The following is a 17,394-nucleotide window of genomic DNA, read 5'->3' as shown; positions in this document are numbered from 1 at the left end:
GTTCAGTCGCTCAGTCATGCCTGACTCTTTGTGACCCCATGGACTGCAGCACGCCAGGCTTCCCTGTCCATCACCAACCCCCAGAGCTTATTAAAATTCAGATTCATCAGGTCGGTGATGCCATCCAGCCATCTCATCCTCTGTCGTCCCCCTTTACTCCTGCCCCCAATCCCTCCCAGCATCAGAGTCTTTTCCAATGAGTCAACTCTTCGTATCAGGTGGTCAAAGTATTGGAGTTTCAGCTTCAACATCAGTCCTTCCAATGAATACCCAGGACTGATCTCCTTTAGGATGGACTGGTTGGACCTCCTTGCAGTCCAAGGGACTCTCAAGAGTCTTCTCCAACACCACAGTTCAAAAGCATCAATTCTTCGGCACCCAGCTTTCTTCACCGTCCAACTCTCACATCCATACATGACTACTGGAAAAACCATAGCCTTGACTAGACGGACCTTTGTTGGCAAAGTAATGTCTCTGCTTTTCAATATGCTATATAAGTTGGTCATAACTTTCCTTCCAAGGAGTAAGCGTCTTTTAATTTCATGGCTGCAATCACCATCTGCAGTGATTTTGAAACCCCCCAAAATAAAGTCTGACACTGTTTCCACATCTATTTCCCATGAAGTGATGGGACCAGATGCCATGATCTTAGTTTTCTGAAAGTTGAGCTTTAAGCCCACTTTTTCACTCTCCACTTTCACTTTCATCAAGAGGCTTTTGAGTTCCTTTTCACTTTCTGCCATAAGGGTGGTGTCATCTGCATATCTGAGGTTATTGATATTTCTCCTGGCAATCTTGACTCCAGCTTGTGCTTCTTCCGGCCCAGCATTTCTCATGATGTACTCTGCATAGAAGTTAAATAAGCAAGATGACAATATACAGCCTTGAAGTATTCCTTTTCCTATTTGGAACCAGTCTGTTGTTCCATGTCCAGTTCTAACTGTTGCTTCCTGACCTGCATATAGGTTTCTCAAGAGGCAGGTCAGGTGGGTCTGGTATCCCCATCTCTTTCAGAATTTTCCACAGTTTATTGTGATCCACACAGTCAAAGGCTTTAGCATAGTCAATAAAGCAGAAATAAATGTTTTTCTGGAACTCTCTTGCTTTTTCCATGATCCAGAGGATGTTGGCAATTTGATCTCTGATTCCTCTGCCTTTTCTAAAACCAGCTTGAATATCTGGAATTTCATAGTTCATGTGTTGCTGAAGCCTGGCCTGGAGAATTTTGAGCATTACTTTACTAGCATGTGAGATGAGTGCAATTGTGAGGTAGTTTGAACATTCTTTGGCATTGCCTTTCTTTGGGATTAGAATGAAAACTGACCTTTTCCAGTCCTGTGGCCACTGCTGAGTTTTCCAAATTTGCTGGCATATTGAGTGCAGCACTTTCACAGCATCATCTTTCAGGATTTGAAAGAGCTCAACTGGAATTCCATCACCTCCACTAGCTTTGTTCGTAGTGATGCTTTTTAAGGCCCACTTGACTTCACATTCCAGGATGTTTGGCTCTAAGTCAGTGATCACACCATTGTGATTATCTGGGTCATGAAGATCATTTTTGTATAGTTCTCCTGTGTATTCTTGCCACCTCTTCTTAATATCTTCTGCTTCTGTTAGGTCCATACCATTTCTGTCCTTTATCAAGCCCATCTTTGCATGAAATGTTCCCTTGGTATCTCTAATTTTCTTGAAGTGATCTCTAGTCTTTTCTATTCTGTTGTTTTCCCCTATTTCTTTGAATTGATCACTGAGGAAGGCTTTCTTATCTCTTCTTGCTATTCTTTGGAACTCTGCATTCAGTTGCTTATATCTTTTGTTTTCTCTTTTGCTTTTCACTTCTCTTCTTTTCACAGCTATTTGTAAGGCCTCCTCAGACAGCCATTTTGCTTTTTTGCATTTCTTTTCCATGGGCATGGTCTTGATCCCTGTCACGAACCTCCGTCTATAGTTCATCAAGCACTCTATCAGATCTAGTCCCTTAAATCTATTTCTCACTTCCACTGTATAATCATAAGGGATTTGATTTAGGTCATACCTGAATGATCTGTGGTTTTCCCTACTGTCTTCAATTTAAGTCTGATATTGGCAATAAGGAGTTCATGATCTGAGCCACAGTCAGCTCCTGGTCTTGTTTTTGCTAACTGTATAGAGCTTCTCCATCTTTGGGTGCAAAGAACATAATCAATCTGATTTAGGTGTTGACCATCTGGTGATGTCCATGTGTAGAGTCTTCTCTTGTGTTGTTGGAAGAGGGTGTTTGGTATGACCAGTGCATTCTCTTGGCAAAACACTATTGGTGCTTGCCCTGCTTCATTCTGTACTCCAAGGCCATATTTTCCTGTTACTCCAGGTGTTGCTTGACTTCCTACTTTTGCATTCCAGTCTCCTATAATGAAAAGGACATCTTTTTTAGGTGTCAGTTCTAAAAGGTCTTGTAGGTCTTCATAGAACCATTCAACTTCAGCTTCTTCAGCGTTACTGGTTGGGGCATAGGCTTGGATCACCATGATATTGAATGGTTTGTCTTGGATACAAACAGATCATTCTGTGGTTTATGAGACTGCATCCAAGTACTGCATTTTGGACTCTTTTGTTGACCATGATGGCTACTCCATTTCTTCTAAGGGATTACTGCCCACAGTAGTAGATATAATGGTCATGAGTTAAATTCACCCATTCCAGTCCATTTTAGTTCGCTGATTCCTAGAATGTCAATGTTCACTCTTGCCATTTCCTGTTTGACCACTTCCAATTTGCCTTGATCCATGGACCTGACATTCCAGGTTCCTATGCAAAATTGCTCTTTACAGCATCGGACCTTGCTTCTATCACCAGTCACATCCACAACTGGGTATTGTTTTTGCTTTGGCTCCATCCCTTCATTCTTTCTGGAGTTGTTTCTCCACTGATCTCCAGTGGATATGGGTACCTACTGACCCAGGGAGTCCCTCTTTCAGTATCCTATCATTTTGCCTTTTCATGCTGTTCATGGAGCTCTCAAGGCAAGAATACTGAAGTGGTTTGCCATTCCCTTCTCCAGTGGACTACATTCTGTCAGACCTCTCCACCATGACCTGTCTCTTGGGTGCCCCACACAGGCATGGCTTAGTTTCATTGAGTTAGACAAGGCTGTGGTCCTAGTGTGATTAGATTGACTAGTTTTCTGTGATTATGGTTTCAGTGTGTCTGCCTTCTGATGCCCTCTTGCAACACCTACCATCTTACTTGGTTTTCTCTTACCTTGGACGTGGGGTATCTCTTCACAGCTGCTCCAGCAAAGCACAGCCGCTGCTCCTTACCTTGGACGAGGGGTATCTCCTCACAGCCACCCCTCCTGACCTTGAACATGGCGTAGCTCCTCTCAGCCCTTCTGCACCCATGCAGCCACCGCTGCCTGGACATGGGGTTACTCCTCTCAGTTTAGAATACTCAGAATACCCTTAGAATACTCAGTCTTAATTGATACTCAGTCTACCCTGTCTAAATTAAACTAGTGCTCACATGACAAAGCCAGCTCTGAACTCTACATTATGAGAGCTCCCTGCTGCTAAAAAAATACATGTTAAGTCTAGCTTTGTCACTCAATAACCAATCTTCAGTGTATGAGAAACAAGACTGATAGGCTTTATATCGTCAGAGTATTTATTATAGAAAATGTGTGGTGAATTAAACTTTTTGAATTGGTGGGGTCTGAATTTATGAGATGAACTAAACTTGCTATAGAAAAACAATTAAATTTTGCAAAGCACAGGTAAGTTACAGGAGAAAAGCTGAATTCACAGTCACATCAGGATAATACAAGTTCTAATGTGGCCTGTCTGGAGAAGTTCCAGGGAAGAAATCTCATGGATACTAGTCACTGGAGACAGTATCAGTTCAGTTCAATCACTCAGTCGTGTCTGACTCTTCACGACCCCATGAATCACAGCATGCCAGGCCTCCTTGTCCATCACCAACTCCCGGAGTTCACCCAAACTCATGTGCATGGAGTCAGTGATGCCATCCAGCCATCTCATCCTCTGTCATCTCCTTCTCCTCCTGCCCCCAGTCCCTCCCAGCATCAGGGTCTTTTCCAATGAGTCAACTCTTCACATGAGGTGGCCAAAGTATGGGAGTTTCAGCCTCAGCATCAGTCCTTCCAATGAACACCCAGGACTGGTCTCCTTTAGGATGGTATAGTTAGATTGAAAAATTGTATCTCCCCTACTCACATGACCCACTAGTACTGAGCACTCACCTTCTCCCAGCAACCAGGGCAATTATAATTTATTGAATGTATTGGCTTAGATGTTTTCCTTTACTATTAGGCTGAGAGTTTCTTGACAGTTGGGATCAAGTCTTTGAATCCTAAAACCTAACATAGTAGCAACATAACTGTGGTACATAACGCAGGTTCAAACAGCACTGTCAAATAATTAATTCATTGGTTGAAGAATTAAATATAAGTGCTGAACACTATGCAAGGATAGCTCCGATGACAGCTATCTCTGTGGTCAGTTTGTTTTGTTCACGCTTGATTCCAGAGCACTTAAGACTCTCATTATGGTTTTTTGTTGAATGGCTGAGTCTGTCATGTCTTTGTAATGTAGATATGTCTCTAAAGACAAAATTTTGTCAACAGAGTGAGTATTCTGCAGATATCTAAAAGATACTTAGAGTTGTAGGAAGTACCCATGCTGCTGCTGCTGCTGCTAAGTCACTTCAGTCATGTCCGACTCTGTGCAACCCCATAGATGGCAGCCCACCAGGCTCCCCCGTCCCTGGGATTCTCCAGGCAAGAACACTGGAGTGGGTTGCCATTTCACTCTCCAATGCATGAAAGTGAAAAGTGAAAGTGAAGTCACTCAGTCGTGCCCGACTCTTAGCGACCCCATGGTCTGCAGCCTACCAGGCTCCTCTGTCCATGGGATTTTCCAGGCAAGAGTACTGGAGTAGGGTGCCATCGCCTTCTCCGAGGAAGTACCCATAGAGGTTCCTTAATTCAACTTCTCATGTCTTGGTTAAAGGAAAAGGGACACTTCCCTTACCTGGATATTTTCTTTGCTTGTCCACTCTGGTGGTAAGACGTGAACTTCAGTAATGAGAAGTGGGAATTATATTTTGTATGAGCAGAAGATTAAGGAATAGGGTTTTCCAGCCTCCAACTGAGAAACACAACTTACTTATTTAGGATGGAATTTTATTTGCACATCAAGATCTATCCAGCCAGGATTAGAGCCATGTGAGAAAGAAAAAAAAAAAAAAAAACCCAACCATCACAACACTGGCAAAAAAACACATTTTCACAGGTTAGCAATAAAGCAAAACATTTTTCATTTTTGCCTCAAATTTTTGGCACAGCCAAGGGACAATTTTCTCAAACAGAATGGAAGAGCGCAGAGGAGAATGGCAGTATGTAAGTGGACTGTTCATAAACACTGGAAAAGGATGAACATTCTAGATGCTGGTCCGAGGTGTGATTTTTTTTTTGAGAAGTCTCTAGCAGGGTGTCTTGCTTGCTTTCCGTGTCTGTTTCTTTCTTTCCTTTTTACAGAAATGCATATTTTCCTATCCATTAAGATTTATAGTTTTCTGCCAACTACTTCACTGGAATAAGTTTTCCCTTTAACAATGCACATACTAGACTGTAATGTACCCATAAAAATTTCTTCTCAGATAGTGCTTACAAAATGCATTTCTTTAGGACTCAAGACAAATAGAAGTACAGTATGTGCCATTTAGAACCAAGTATGGCTCTCACTTATTAGGAGAATGTGTTGGAACCACAATTGTTTTATCAGAAGATCAAATTCAAGAAATGAAACATCTCCAGGTTGGGACAAATACATGAACTAACAGTTTTTGAGAAAAATTAGGACTGTCACTGAATCCTCTGGCTCATCGGATCTTCTGTATGGCTTACCCATTAGCTGGACTGCAAGAAATGCATCTCCATTTTCCCATCACTGCCAGACCCATGAACTTGGTGGCACTGACCATAGCACTCTAAAAAAATCAAGGTTTAAAAAAGAGATTTAAAAACAGAGAAAATTTTTTAATCATGCTTTCATAACTTTTGGTGAACAGTTGGTTTAAATTTCCAAATAACTCTTTTCAAAAGGATAGTATCAAAACACATGCAAAAAATAAAAGACTAAATAAAGCACAATAAATTATTTCACTGCTAAGGTATTAGATTTCAAAGAGAGAAGAGAGTACACATAAGGATATTAGAGTGGACGCTATTGGATCTTTGGGAATTGCTGTCAGATATTGATGAAAACAGAAAGACTGTAGGAGATCAGATAAAAGAGAGAAATGATTACATTTGGAAGAACAATGTGGACTACGTGGCCAACAGAGATTTCAAATGTAAGCTAATAGCAGCCCACGAAAGAACAAAGTTGGAGCCAGTCCCACATCTTTAACCACATTTACAATCATTCAGCATCTGTAAAAATTTTTACATAGCATTTTTGCTCATTTCGAAATTTGCAAAATACATATTTAATAGGTTTAGCATGTCAGTCAGTCATTTCGTCCACGGGCAGTGAAAAGGATTTGTGTTTTTTAAAAAATGAGCTGGGTTTTGATGCCTCTGCCCTTTCAGCTCTGCCCCAGCCAGCTGTAATCACAGCTGATTCACAGCCCAGAGATGCTGTAAACAATGTGTTCTGTACATTTCAGCATCCACGCTGCTGAGAAAAGCCATCATCTTATACTTTCATCTTCTTTCTCCCAAATTTCACATCCCAGCAACCTGGAACAGAGAGGCCATTTTCAAATTGCTTATTGTCCTCCTTACCTTACCAAATATCACCAAAGAGAAAAAATAAAAAAATAAAAGATACATATTTTCACAAAACATATTTTCCTATCTGATAGGAATATTAACTGCTACATTTGAAATGATCAGAGATGACTCAAACTGAAACATAATTTGAAAAAATAATAATTGAAAAGCCAGCTGGGACAGTAACTGGGAAATTGAGCTAGGTCTGCCAGTTCTGCAAGAGCAGGGTTGTCAAATACACCTGGACTGAAAGTCCCTTTTGTGATGATTTCATTATATTAAGACAACCTGAAGTAGTCACAGCATGAATGGCTGTCTGTTTCATTTCAATTATATAGATGTTATTTTACTACAAGACTCAAGCTTTTCAAAGTGTCCCTGAAACTTTTCAAAGGATAGAAATGGATTCCATCCTTTCTTCCCATCTCTGGTCATCTTTATTTACACTTAGTCAACAATTGAAAAGAAAAAAAAACAGTCGATATCAAAGACATGCTAGAAAGGCATCCTGAATTAATTAGTAGCATAGATCCTATTCTTCCTATTGCTTAGGATCTATTACAACAGATATTTGCTTCCAGATGGGGCATCAATACTTCAATTATGGGGTATGAGAACCTCAATTAATAAGTGACTGGATTAGAGACCTTTCCTATCTTTGTGGGCAACAGAAAAGAAATACAAACAGAAATTTGTAGGTGAAAATCTCTCAACACTACCCAAATTTTGTTATCACTTATAAACCCTAAACTAATTTGATATCAAAACTTCCTTTGGTGTTGCATAAACAGAGATTTGGAAAGCTGCTCCACTCAGTTCATTTCATCTGCCATCTGTAACAACTTCATACTGACTCCATATTTATGTGATTCTATACCCAGAAGTTCATAACAGAATATTATGACTTGCAGCTGAATTACAAAAAGAATTATGCAGATACAGTATAACACAGAGCATTTCTTTCATGGAGATCGTTTAGGAAGGGGACTTATTTTCATAATCTGCTTTCCAATTTTACTGGAAGAAGAAGACATAGCTCAGGGTAGTACAAAATTATTAGAGAACTTACATCTGTTGGTACTTTTCAGTAGTATCTTTAAGATAGATTTTTGAATTTGTTTCAATCTTGATTAGAGTTGACACAATGAACAAAAAAAGATATTTCTACACAATGGCAAATCCTAACTGAAAATAATATTGTTTCAGTTTGGGGGGGAATATTCTTCAAGGAAATCGTTTCACTTTGTGTTTTGAAAGAAAAGAAAAAGTACTGATTGGAATTAGTGTCTTCCTTGTAAGAAGTTACATTTTCATCTGAGATGATTTAGGTGGCATGGTGGTAAAGATATGAGCAAAATAACCATTTGGTGAAAATGTCTTGCAATTCTATAATGAATCAATGCACGGCTTTTTGGGTGTTTTTCTTCCCAGGGTCTCTCATCACATTCTAGTTTCTAGATTACAATCTAGTATTGTGGTAGTAAAGTGCTCTGGAGTGAGACATCTTGGGCCTGAGATCTCAACCAACTCCTTATAACTGTATATTGAGCAAGTTACTCAACTTTCCTTATCTATAATATAGTGGCCTTATTTCTTCCATTGTAAAATTGTTGTGAAATTGAGACAATGTGTAAAAAATGGTTCATTCACTGCTAAGTATGTAGTAATTGCACTATATTTAATATTAAATTGGCAAAATTTTTAAACTAAAGAGTGATTATCTGCTGCTTAGCAATCTGGCTGAGGAAAACTACAAGCCTTGTAAACCGTTGAGGACTCCCACCACCAGGACAAGACCCTCAGCCTTTCAGAATGTGGTTACTGCTCATGACCCCAACCTACATCGAGTCAATATGTTATTACTATTTTATCAAGTAAGTTCAAACTTCTCTCCTCTTAAATCCACACCCCCCTCATTGGTCTAAGCGCTCCATGCCTTAATGGGCAGGACAACTTTCTCTCAATGTTTTATTTCATTTTCAATCTACTCTAATGACCACTCCTCAAGTCCAAGTGTATTATCCTGAAACTATTATTGTTGCAAATCAAATTCCCAAGAAAAACAGTATCAGTAGATTTCTTTTCACTTAATGTATTATCAGACAATACGAAACATAGATCTAACAAAACATATCTCCTCAATCTGTGAAGAAATGCCCTTAAGTTGAACCACAAATTTGGTTTCATATCACTAACTCTTCTAAGAAAAAGAAACAAAATAAGAACAGATTGCCCTTGCTGATTATATTTAAAGAACCTCCCTCATAAGATAGAGAGGTGTTCGATTCTTAAGAGGTTTTTCAGATGGGTATTGTTTAGTTGGCTTCTTATTATTAAATTGTCTGTTTTTATTCATTTTAAGGGGGTAACAGATGAAACTGTTCAGCTGTCAAAAGCTCATATATGAGTTATCTATTGCTGTATAAAAAACTACCTCAACACTTAATGACTTACAGGAATGACCATTTTATTTGCTTATTACTCTATGTGTTAGCCATTTGGGCTGGGCTCAACTGGAAGGCTATTCTGCTTCTGTTATCTTTGGTCACTTACGAAACTGCAGTCAACCAGTAATGAAACTGGAGTGTCATGGGCTAACTTGGCCTCACAGAAATCTCTCGAAATTATCAGTAACAGTTGACTGGGACACATGTCTCCAGCAGGAGAGCCTGAGCTGGTGGAGTACTAGGTTCCAGAGTACAAGTACAGAAGCTACAAGACTGCCTGAGAATTAGATTCACATGCCATCATTTCTACTTCATTCTGTCTAAGCCCAGAGACATGTATACTCAGAGAGGAATTATAGCATCCACACTGCCAATATTCTGCCATGCCCCATATACCTTTGTAAGAATCAATTAATCCATGCTTAATTTCTACTCATCTTCCTGATTCACCTAGATGACTTTTTTCCTTACTATGCACTATGTGCCAGGTGCTAGTGATACAGAAGGAGCTATATATGTGTGCGTGTGTGTGTATCCGTGTGTGTGTGTGTGTGTGTGTGTGCGTACAGCTCTTGCTCTAAATGATTTCATCTCTGCCAGAGAGTAAAGTTTAGTGCATTTCCTGGATGTGAAGTGGCTCAGTGACCATGTGACGCAATTAGTTGGGTTCAGCTGAACTGCTGAACCTGACCAGGCACTGCAGAGATGTATGCCATTCATCACAAAATGGACTGGGCAAGAAAGTTTACATGTGCATTTACAAACTCAACCTCATTACTTCATGACAGTAAATGAATAGAAGCAAGCAAATCAAATACTCTTTTTTTTTTTTTGCCAAGACTAAATTAATTACATTGTCATCACACTTGCATGACAAAACAGGTTTTGATCCCCACTGAAGCAGATTAGGGTGGTAGTTAAGAATTTGGTTATGCAAAAAAAAACAAAAAAAAATATATATATATATTCTTTTTTTTCATATGTAAGTGAAGTCTCCACATTCTCACCAAAAAATAGAAGCTATACTATAATCTATCTCATACAATTATATGTGGAACAGAGAAGAGAAAGCACAAAGTGTATAAAATTCTTCATTACATATATAACAGTATTATTATTTTATAACTTGTGAAGAACAAGGACTCTCATTTAGAACTGTTTGCTGAAAGATTCAGAATCTGAACTTACTTAAGTGTCAACGGTTTCTCTCCTTTACCCCTTACCTTTCAAGGATCTTGGAAAACCAAACAAAAATTAATAGAAGAAGGTTTAAATGTAGTATACTGGTTTGAACTGGGATCAACTGTCTTTTCCTGAAACAATTTTTTTTAATTGGATGGAACATAAAAAAAAAAAAATGTGTGTGTGTGTATTTACTACTGATGGTAGCAAATGACTTCTGATTTTCCTTTTTTTCTGACAGAAAAAAATCTTTGCTTTCTTGTAGTACATTTTATTTTTCTAATCCCTTACTCCACAAGATATATTGAGTATGGAATAATAGAAAAAAAGAATACCCACTTGACATACTCTACATTCATTCCAGGGCCAAGAACTGCCAATTCAGAAACAAGGACTAAAATTCATGACATTAAGAAGGAAGGTCAGATTTCAGTGTTTTCAGTAAAGATATGCCAGGAACCTGATATTTAGGGCCAAATTCCAATTTTAAAAATTAGCTTTTATCTACCCAAAGTTGCGATGCTGTACCAATTAAGGAATAAAATATCCCTCTGCACTCTGGACACCACCAACCCGATGCTAGAAGATTCTTGCAGCTGACAATGCCTGACTCTAAAGTTGTGACTGTTGGACTTCAGTTGGTTATGTCATCACTTGAGCATTATTTAAATATGTTTCTCCTTTTAATTCAATTTCCTGTTTTGTTTTCTCAAAACCATAAATTGTCTCTTAAGAAAGTTTACAAAATGCATATTGTTTTCCCCTGAGACCTGTGCTATTCCTCAACTGGGTACTGCCTGCCTGCCAAAGGACTTTTTTTTTTTTAAGTTTTCCCTTTATTGGTTTTGCATAATGGTTGCAACAATTTCCAAGTAATGAAAAAAGAATGAAGAATGTATGTCCTTTCCAGCAGACAGCCACAATGTCAATGTTAAAACAAAGCAAAACAAAACAAAACTCCACCCTCCAAGTGGTCTTGGACACCCAGCCACCCTCTTCCCAGTTCCCTTATTTGGATTTTAAGATGTTTCTTATCATTTTTCCTCTTGTTCAAAATAAACTACTTATGCCCAAAGAAAATCTGCCATGTAGGACACTTATGGTAACGTTCTTGTGGTTTGGGTTGGACCCTAGATCCGCTACCAACTAGTGTAGAACCCTTGGGGGATGTGACCTAACTTCTCTGAACCTATACTGTGTCAATTGTAAACAAAGAATAATGGAGCTTACTTCACTGGATTGTTTTGAAGATTAAAGATGTGAATGTGAGCGTGCCCAGTACAGTGTAAATTGAAGCTGAATGTGAATCAGTTGTCTGTTTTACGGGTGAAATGACCATTTTCTGCCCTCAAGGCACATTGGGTAGATGGAGAAGGAGAAGGACATGGGGAGAGAGACTGTGATGAAAGGCAAGCCTACTGGAGAGACACACTGACCTGATGGGGAGGGACCAGATCCTGTCCTGCTGGATGCCAGAAACAGATAACAGATCTGCATAAAATGGGGTTTTAACCCAGTTTTGCATCCACAATAGCATGTAATTTGCACTAACGATTGCTACATTTTTTTTATAGCCCAAAACAAGTATTACCATACACAGGAACCTATAATGAAGTCCATAAGCCATAGCTTGTGACCAAATCTGGCTCACTATTATTGTAAATAAAGTTTTATTGGGATGGAGCCACACATCTTTATCTAAGTATTGTTTATGTGGCTTTTATGCTACAATGGAGAGTTAAGCCTTCACTGCAGAGACCTTTCATGGCCCACAAAGCCAAAAATAGTTACCATCTGGCCCTGGTCCTGTATAGAAATTTTACCAAACCCTGGCCTATGGAATTGAGTTACCTATTCACTTCTGCCTGAATAGTGAGAGAGCTCTTGGAGAACCTCTAATTCACATACCATGTGGTTTTTTGAAGATTATATTTTGATGTAGAAGCTTCATTTTCCCAAGGAAATTATTTACTCAATGCTTTTTTAAAGGAGAACCTAATTTTATTAAAAACAAACAAAAAACAAAGAGTACCTATGATGTGCTGAGACGTGTCACTAGCAATAGTAGGCATCTTGATGCAGGAAGGGTACCATAATGCAGAGGATGAACTAACGGCCCTGGGGTGGACCCCTCCATGCTGACTATCAGTATAAAGCCAAAGCTAAGGTAAACACAAAAAGAAAAATGAATACCACTGAATTTATTTTATTTTCATTCCCAGCCTTCCTCTGGATCTGGTGCATACATGTGTGCTGAGTTGCTTCAGTTATGTCCGACTCTTTGTGACCCTATGGATTGTGGCCTTCCAGGCTCCACTGTCCATGGGATTCTCCAGGCAAGAATACTAGTGTGGGTTGCCATGCCCTCCTCCAGGGGATCTTCCTAACACAAAGGTGGCACCCATGTTTCTTACGTCTCCTGCATTGGCAGGTGGATTCTTTAACACTAGCACCAACTGGGAAGCCCATCTACCTTGGGGTCACATGAAATATCACCACGTGGAGACACTGGACAAAAGACACAGTTCATGGAAACCTGACTTGTAGATCAGAGGCCCAGTTACAGTAGTCATGCCACACCAGGGCTGACATTTCTACCTTGGCAGAAATTGTGTACATGTGGCCCCTCATTCTCCAAGGTCACATTCTGGGTGCTAGAACACGATGTGCAACTGTGTTTGTCTGGCCTAAGGAGGAGCTAAAACAATCGATAATTGACTTGAGGTCATATCCTCTCTAAATGGCAGCTGCTTATACTGTACTTACTGTACAAGAAAGGTCAAGTTGGCGTGGCTTTTTGACTCTCTCTGCAAAATCCATTTGGATCCATTTATTTTACTACTATCAACCTGGGGGACAAAGGAAAATTCAGCCCTAGGAATGTAGAAACCACTGTACTTAAAATGATATCCTTTACTTATTCATTTTAAGTAGAAGGCCACACAGACACAGAAAAGCAGCGGGCTCATGAATTGAGATTTAAGGTCCATTCTGGCTGAAGGGTCCTCCCTGATGCTCAATCCTAGAGGCAGTACTCCTCAGTCTTGAATCATTTCCAAACCTTCCAGGCCCAGGAGAGTTTTGCATGTTGAAAGACTGCAGGATGGGACCCCGTAACATTCCCCAGAAAGTTCAGGCTGAAACTGCATTCAGGCCAAGTCTGTATGGTGCACTGCTCTGTAATTGTTGGGTTTCTTCCAGAAGGCTCTCAACACATGGGACTCCAGTGAAGTTCAGCATGTGGAAAGGGCTGGAGCCTGAAGCCTGTGTGTTTGTAATGGAAATAGAGCAGTGACCCTGTGATCCAGGTCTGTATCTGTGCCGCCATAAATTGTGTTTCTCTAAACAGAGCAGCAGAAATGCCCATAATGGCTGGGGGCAGGGAGAGTCTGTAAAAGGCTCCCTCAGGTAGGGAGGTGGCAGAGCCTCCTAATAAGAAAACAATGAGTTTAAGAAGGTCTTAACAGTTTGCAAAAGTACCTTCACGTTTAAGATTCTCAGAACAAGCCTCTGATGTGGGTAAGGCAAGCATTGTTTTCCTCCCTTTATGCATGAAGCATCTGAAACAGAAAAGTCAAAGGTCTTTCTCAAGGTTCGCAGAGAGCCAGTCAGAATCAGAGCTAATGTCCTTTGATACCTAGTTCAGTATTCTTTCTAATGAATTTTTCTCTGATTTTTGTTTCCATGTGACTGTCTAACGCTATCATAGGTATTCAAACACAATACCTGTCCATGAAATAAATCTTATGCAAACACTCTCAAAGACTTGACCAACCTGAGGCAAGAGTGAAGGACAAGAAACATTTGCCAATCATAATGATTATATTAATAAATGCCTTGAGAACATAAAGCTTCTTTTATGAAATATAATCTAGTATAACTAGAAGTTTGGAATGGTCCCTTCAATCTTGAATGGGCATGATTTCATCGTCATTGATGAGTAGGAAACAGCTGAGTCAGGCACCACCAGCCAGTAATTCTGTAATAGATATCAGCCAAGGTTCAGATAACTGAGTTACCTGAAAGCAGGGGTCTCCAACTTCCAAAATCCAATGCCTGATGATCCGAGGTGGAACTGATGTAATAATAATAAAAATAATGTGCACAATAAATGTAATGCACTTGAATGATCCCAAATCCCTCCCTCCACCCAGTCCACGGAAAAACTGTCTTCTACAAAAATCAGTCCCTGGTACCAGAAAGACTGGGGATTGCTGCCCTAGAGGACACACAGATGTCCATGAAGACAGCAATGAGAAGAATACGGTTAGGACCAAAAGTGAGGCCCATGGGAAAGCCCACTCCATCAGAGGAACAGACATGGCTTTCTTCTTGTACACACACCCACTGAGTCCTACCATGATTAAGTGAAAAAGCCCTTGAGCTTGCTCCCCATGACTTAGTGCATCAAACATGCAGTGCTTTCTGATACTCTATCACTATCTGATACTCCTCAAGGTGCTCAGGTAGCCTGGACTCCAATGTTCTCCTTTGTGTTTGTCCCACCTGACTCCACATTCCCTCTATCCCATCAATAATCCAAAGATAAGGAAGAGGAAATCAGAGGGATGCAGAGCTCTATGGAATATACGGTACTGAAAAACAAAGTCTAGCCAAATCACAAGTCAAAAAGATACGGTAGCAATTAGGTATCAAGGAAATTCATGCTCAAATAAGGGAATTCAGCAGCCAGACCCTGAATTTAGGTTAGCTGGGTCTTTTCTACCAATCTGTGCATTCTCTCCACAGATACTTGCATAATCACAGTGCTCCATGCATCTCCCTTAGAGAGTGAGAATATGAACATTTTTATTTCTTTTCTTTTTGCACTTTTTAATATGAATAAAGCTGGAACTCACATAGCACTAATTAAAAATAAATGTAGACTTTTTCAGTCTCCCAACATAGAAGAATACCAAACATTGGTTTGACAGAAGTAAAATAAAACAGAAGTTGTACGACATTAGCCAGAAACTTCTTTTTCAAAAACAAAAATTATGTGTTTTTGGAAATGAGGACTAAGTGGCATAGCTTGTTTTGTAACTTCAGCACTTGTGATTGGTTTGTTCATATTTTCTTTTTCTTGCTGGTTCAGTCTTAGAAGACTGTATCTTTCTAACCATTTGCCCATTTCTTCTAAGTTGTTCATTTTATTGTAGCCGTCTCTTATGATCCTTTGTACTTCTTTGGTGTCAGCTTCTCTTTTTTCATTTCTAATTTTATTGATTTGAGTCCTCTTCCTTCTTTTCTTGGTGAGTTTGGCTAAAGGTTTAACAATTTTGTTTGTCTTCTCAAAGAACTAGCTTTCAGTTTTATTGATCTTTGTTAATGTTTTCTTCATGTCTATTTCATTTATTTCTGCTCTTACTTTTGTGATTTCTTTCCTTATACTAACTTTGGGTTTTATTTGTTCCTTTCTCTAGTTCCTTTAGGTATAAAGTTAAGTTGGTTATTTGAGATTTTTCTTATTTCCTAAGGTAATGCTGCTGCTGCTGCTGCTAAGTCGCTTCAGTCTTAACTTCCGTCTTAGAACTGTTTTCATTGCACCCCTTAGGTCTTAGATTGTCATCTTTTCATTGTCATTTGTCTCTAGGTAATTTTTTATTTCCTCTTGGATTTCTTCAGTGAGCCACTGGTTGTTTAGTTAGCTTGTTTTTTTAATGATGCAATCATTCATTCAAAGTATCATCCTTCTATGTAGGAAGACAGATGGATGGCCAACAGGCACGTGAAAAGATGCTCAACATCACTAATTTTTAGAGAAAAGGAAATCAAAAATACAATATGGTGTCACTTCACTCCAGTCAGAGTAGCTGTCATCAAAAAAGTCTACAAATAATAAATGCTGGAGAGGATGTGGAGAAAAGGAACCCCTCCTACATTGTTAAAAATATAAATTGGTACAGTCACTATGGAGAACAGTATGGAAGTTCCTCATAAAAACTAAAAATACAGTTACCATATGATCTAGCAATCCCACTTCTGGATATATATCTGGAAAAGATGAAGACTCTAATTCAAAATGATACACACACCCCAGTGTCCATAGCAGCACTATTTACAATATCCAAGACATGGAAGCAATGTACGTGTCCATTGACAGATGAATGAATAAAGAAGATACAATATATATATATATACAATGGAATATTATTCATCCATGAAAAAGAATGAAATAAGATAATTTGCAACAACATGGATGGACCTGAGGTTAACATACTAAGTGAGGTAAGTCAGGCAGAGAAAGACAAAGATCATGATATCACTTATACATGGAATCTAAAAAAAGAGATACAAATGAACTTATTTATAAAACAAAACAGATTCACAGACATAGAAAACAACCTTATGGTGACCTAAGGGAAATTAGGAAAGGAAAGGAAAGTGAAGTCGCTCAGTTGTGTCTGACTCTTTGCGACCCCATGGACTGTAGCCTACCAGGTTCCTCTGTCCATGGGATTTTCCAGGCAATAGCACTGGAGTGGATTGCCATTTCCTTCTCCAGGGCATCTTCCCGACCCAGAGATTGAACCCAGGTCTCCCGCATTGTAGACAGATGCTTTACTGTCTAAGCCACCAGGGAAGTCCTGAAGGAAAATTAGGGGGAGGGATAAATAAAGGGAAATTAGGGGGAGGGATAAATCAGGAGTTTGACATTAACAGATACACAGAACTATATATACGATAGATAGACAAGGATCTACAGTACAGCACAGGGAACTATATTCAAAATCTTGTAATAGCATATAATGGAAAAGAAACTGAAAAATAAGTGATGTATATCACTGTGATGTGTATCTGAAACTAACACAACAGTGTAAATCAACTACAGTTCAGTACAAATAAGTTTTTGACCAGAGCCATGGTTCATCCAACCCAGTAAATTAGCATGACGGCCTTATGATGAATCTGGTGGTTGCCCACTATGTTGCCACTTTTCAACTTCATGTTCTTTACATAAGTTAGAGGCCTCAAGACCCCTGGTGCTCTGTA

The sequence above is a fragment of the Bos mutus genome, chromosome 16 (assembly GCF_027580195.1).
Source record: "Bos mutus isolate GX-2022 chromosome 16, NWIPB_WYAK_1.1, whole genome shotgun sequence".
Lineage (NCBI taxonomy): Eukaryota > Metazoa > Chordata > Mammalia > Artiodactyla > Bovidae > Bos > Bos mutus.
The sequence above is the reverse complement of the archived record's forward strand: the minus strand, read 5'-3'. Positions refer to the sequence as shown.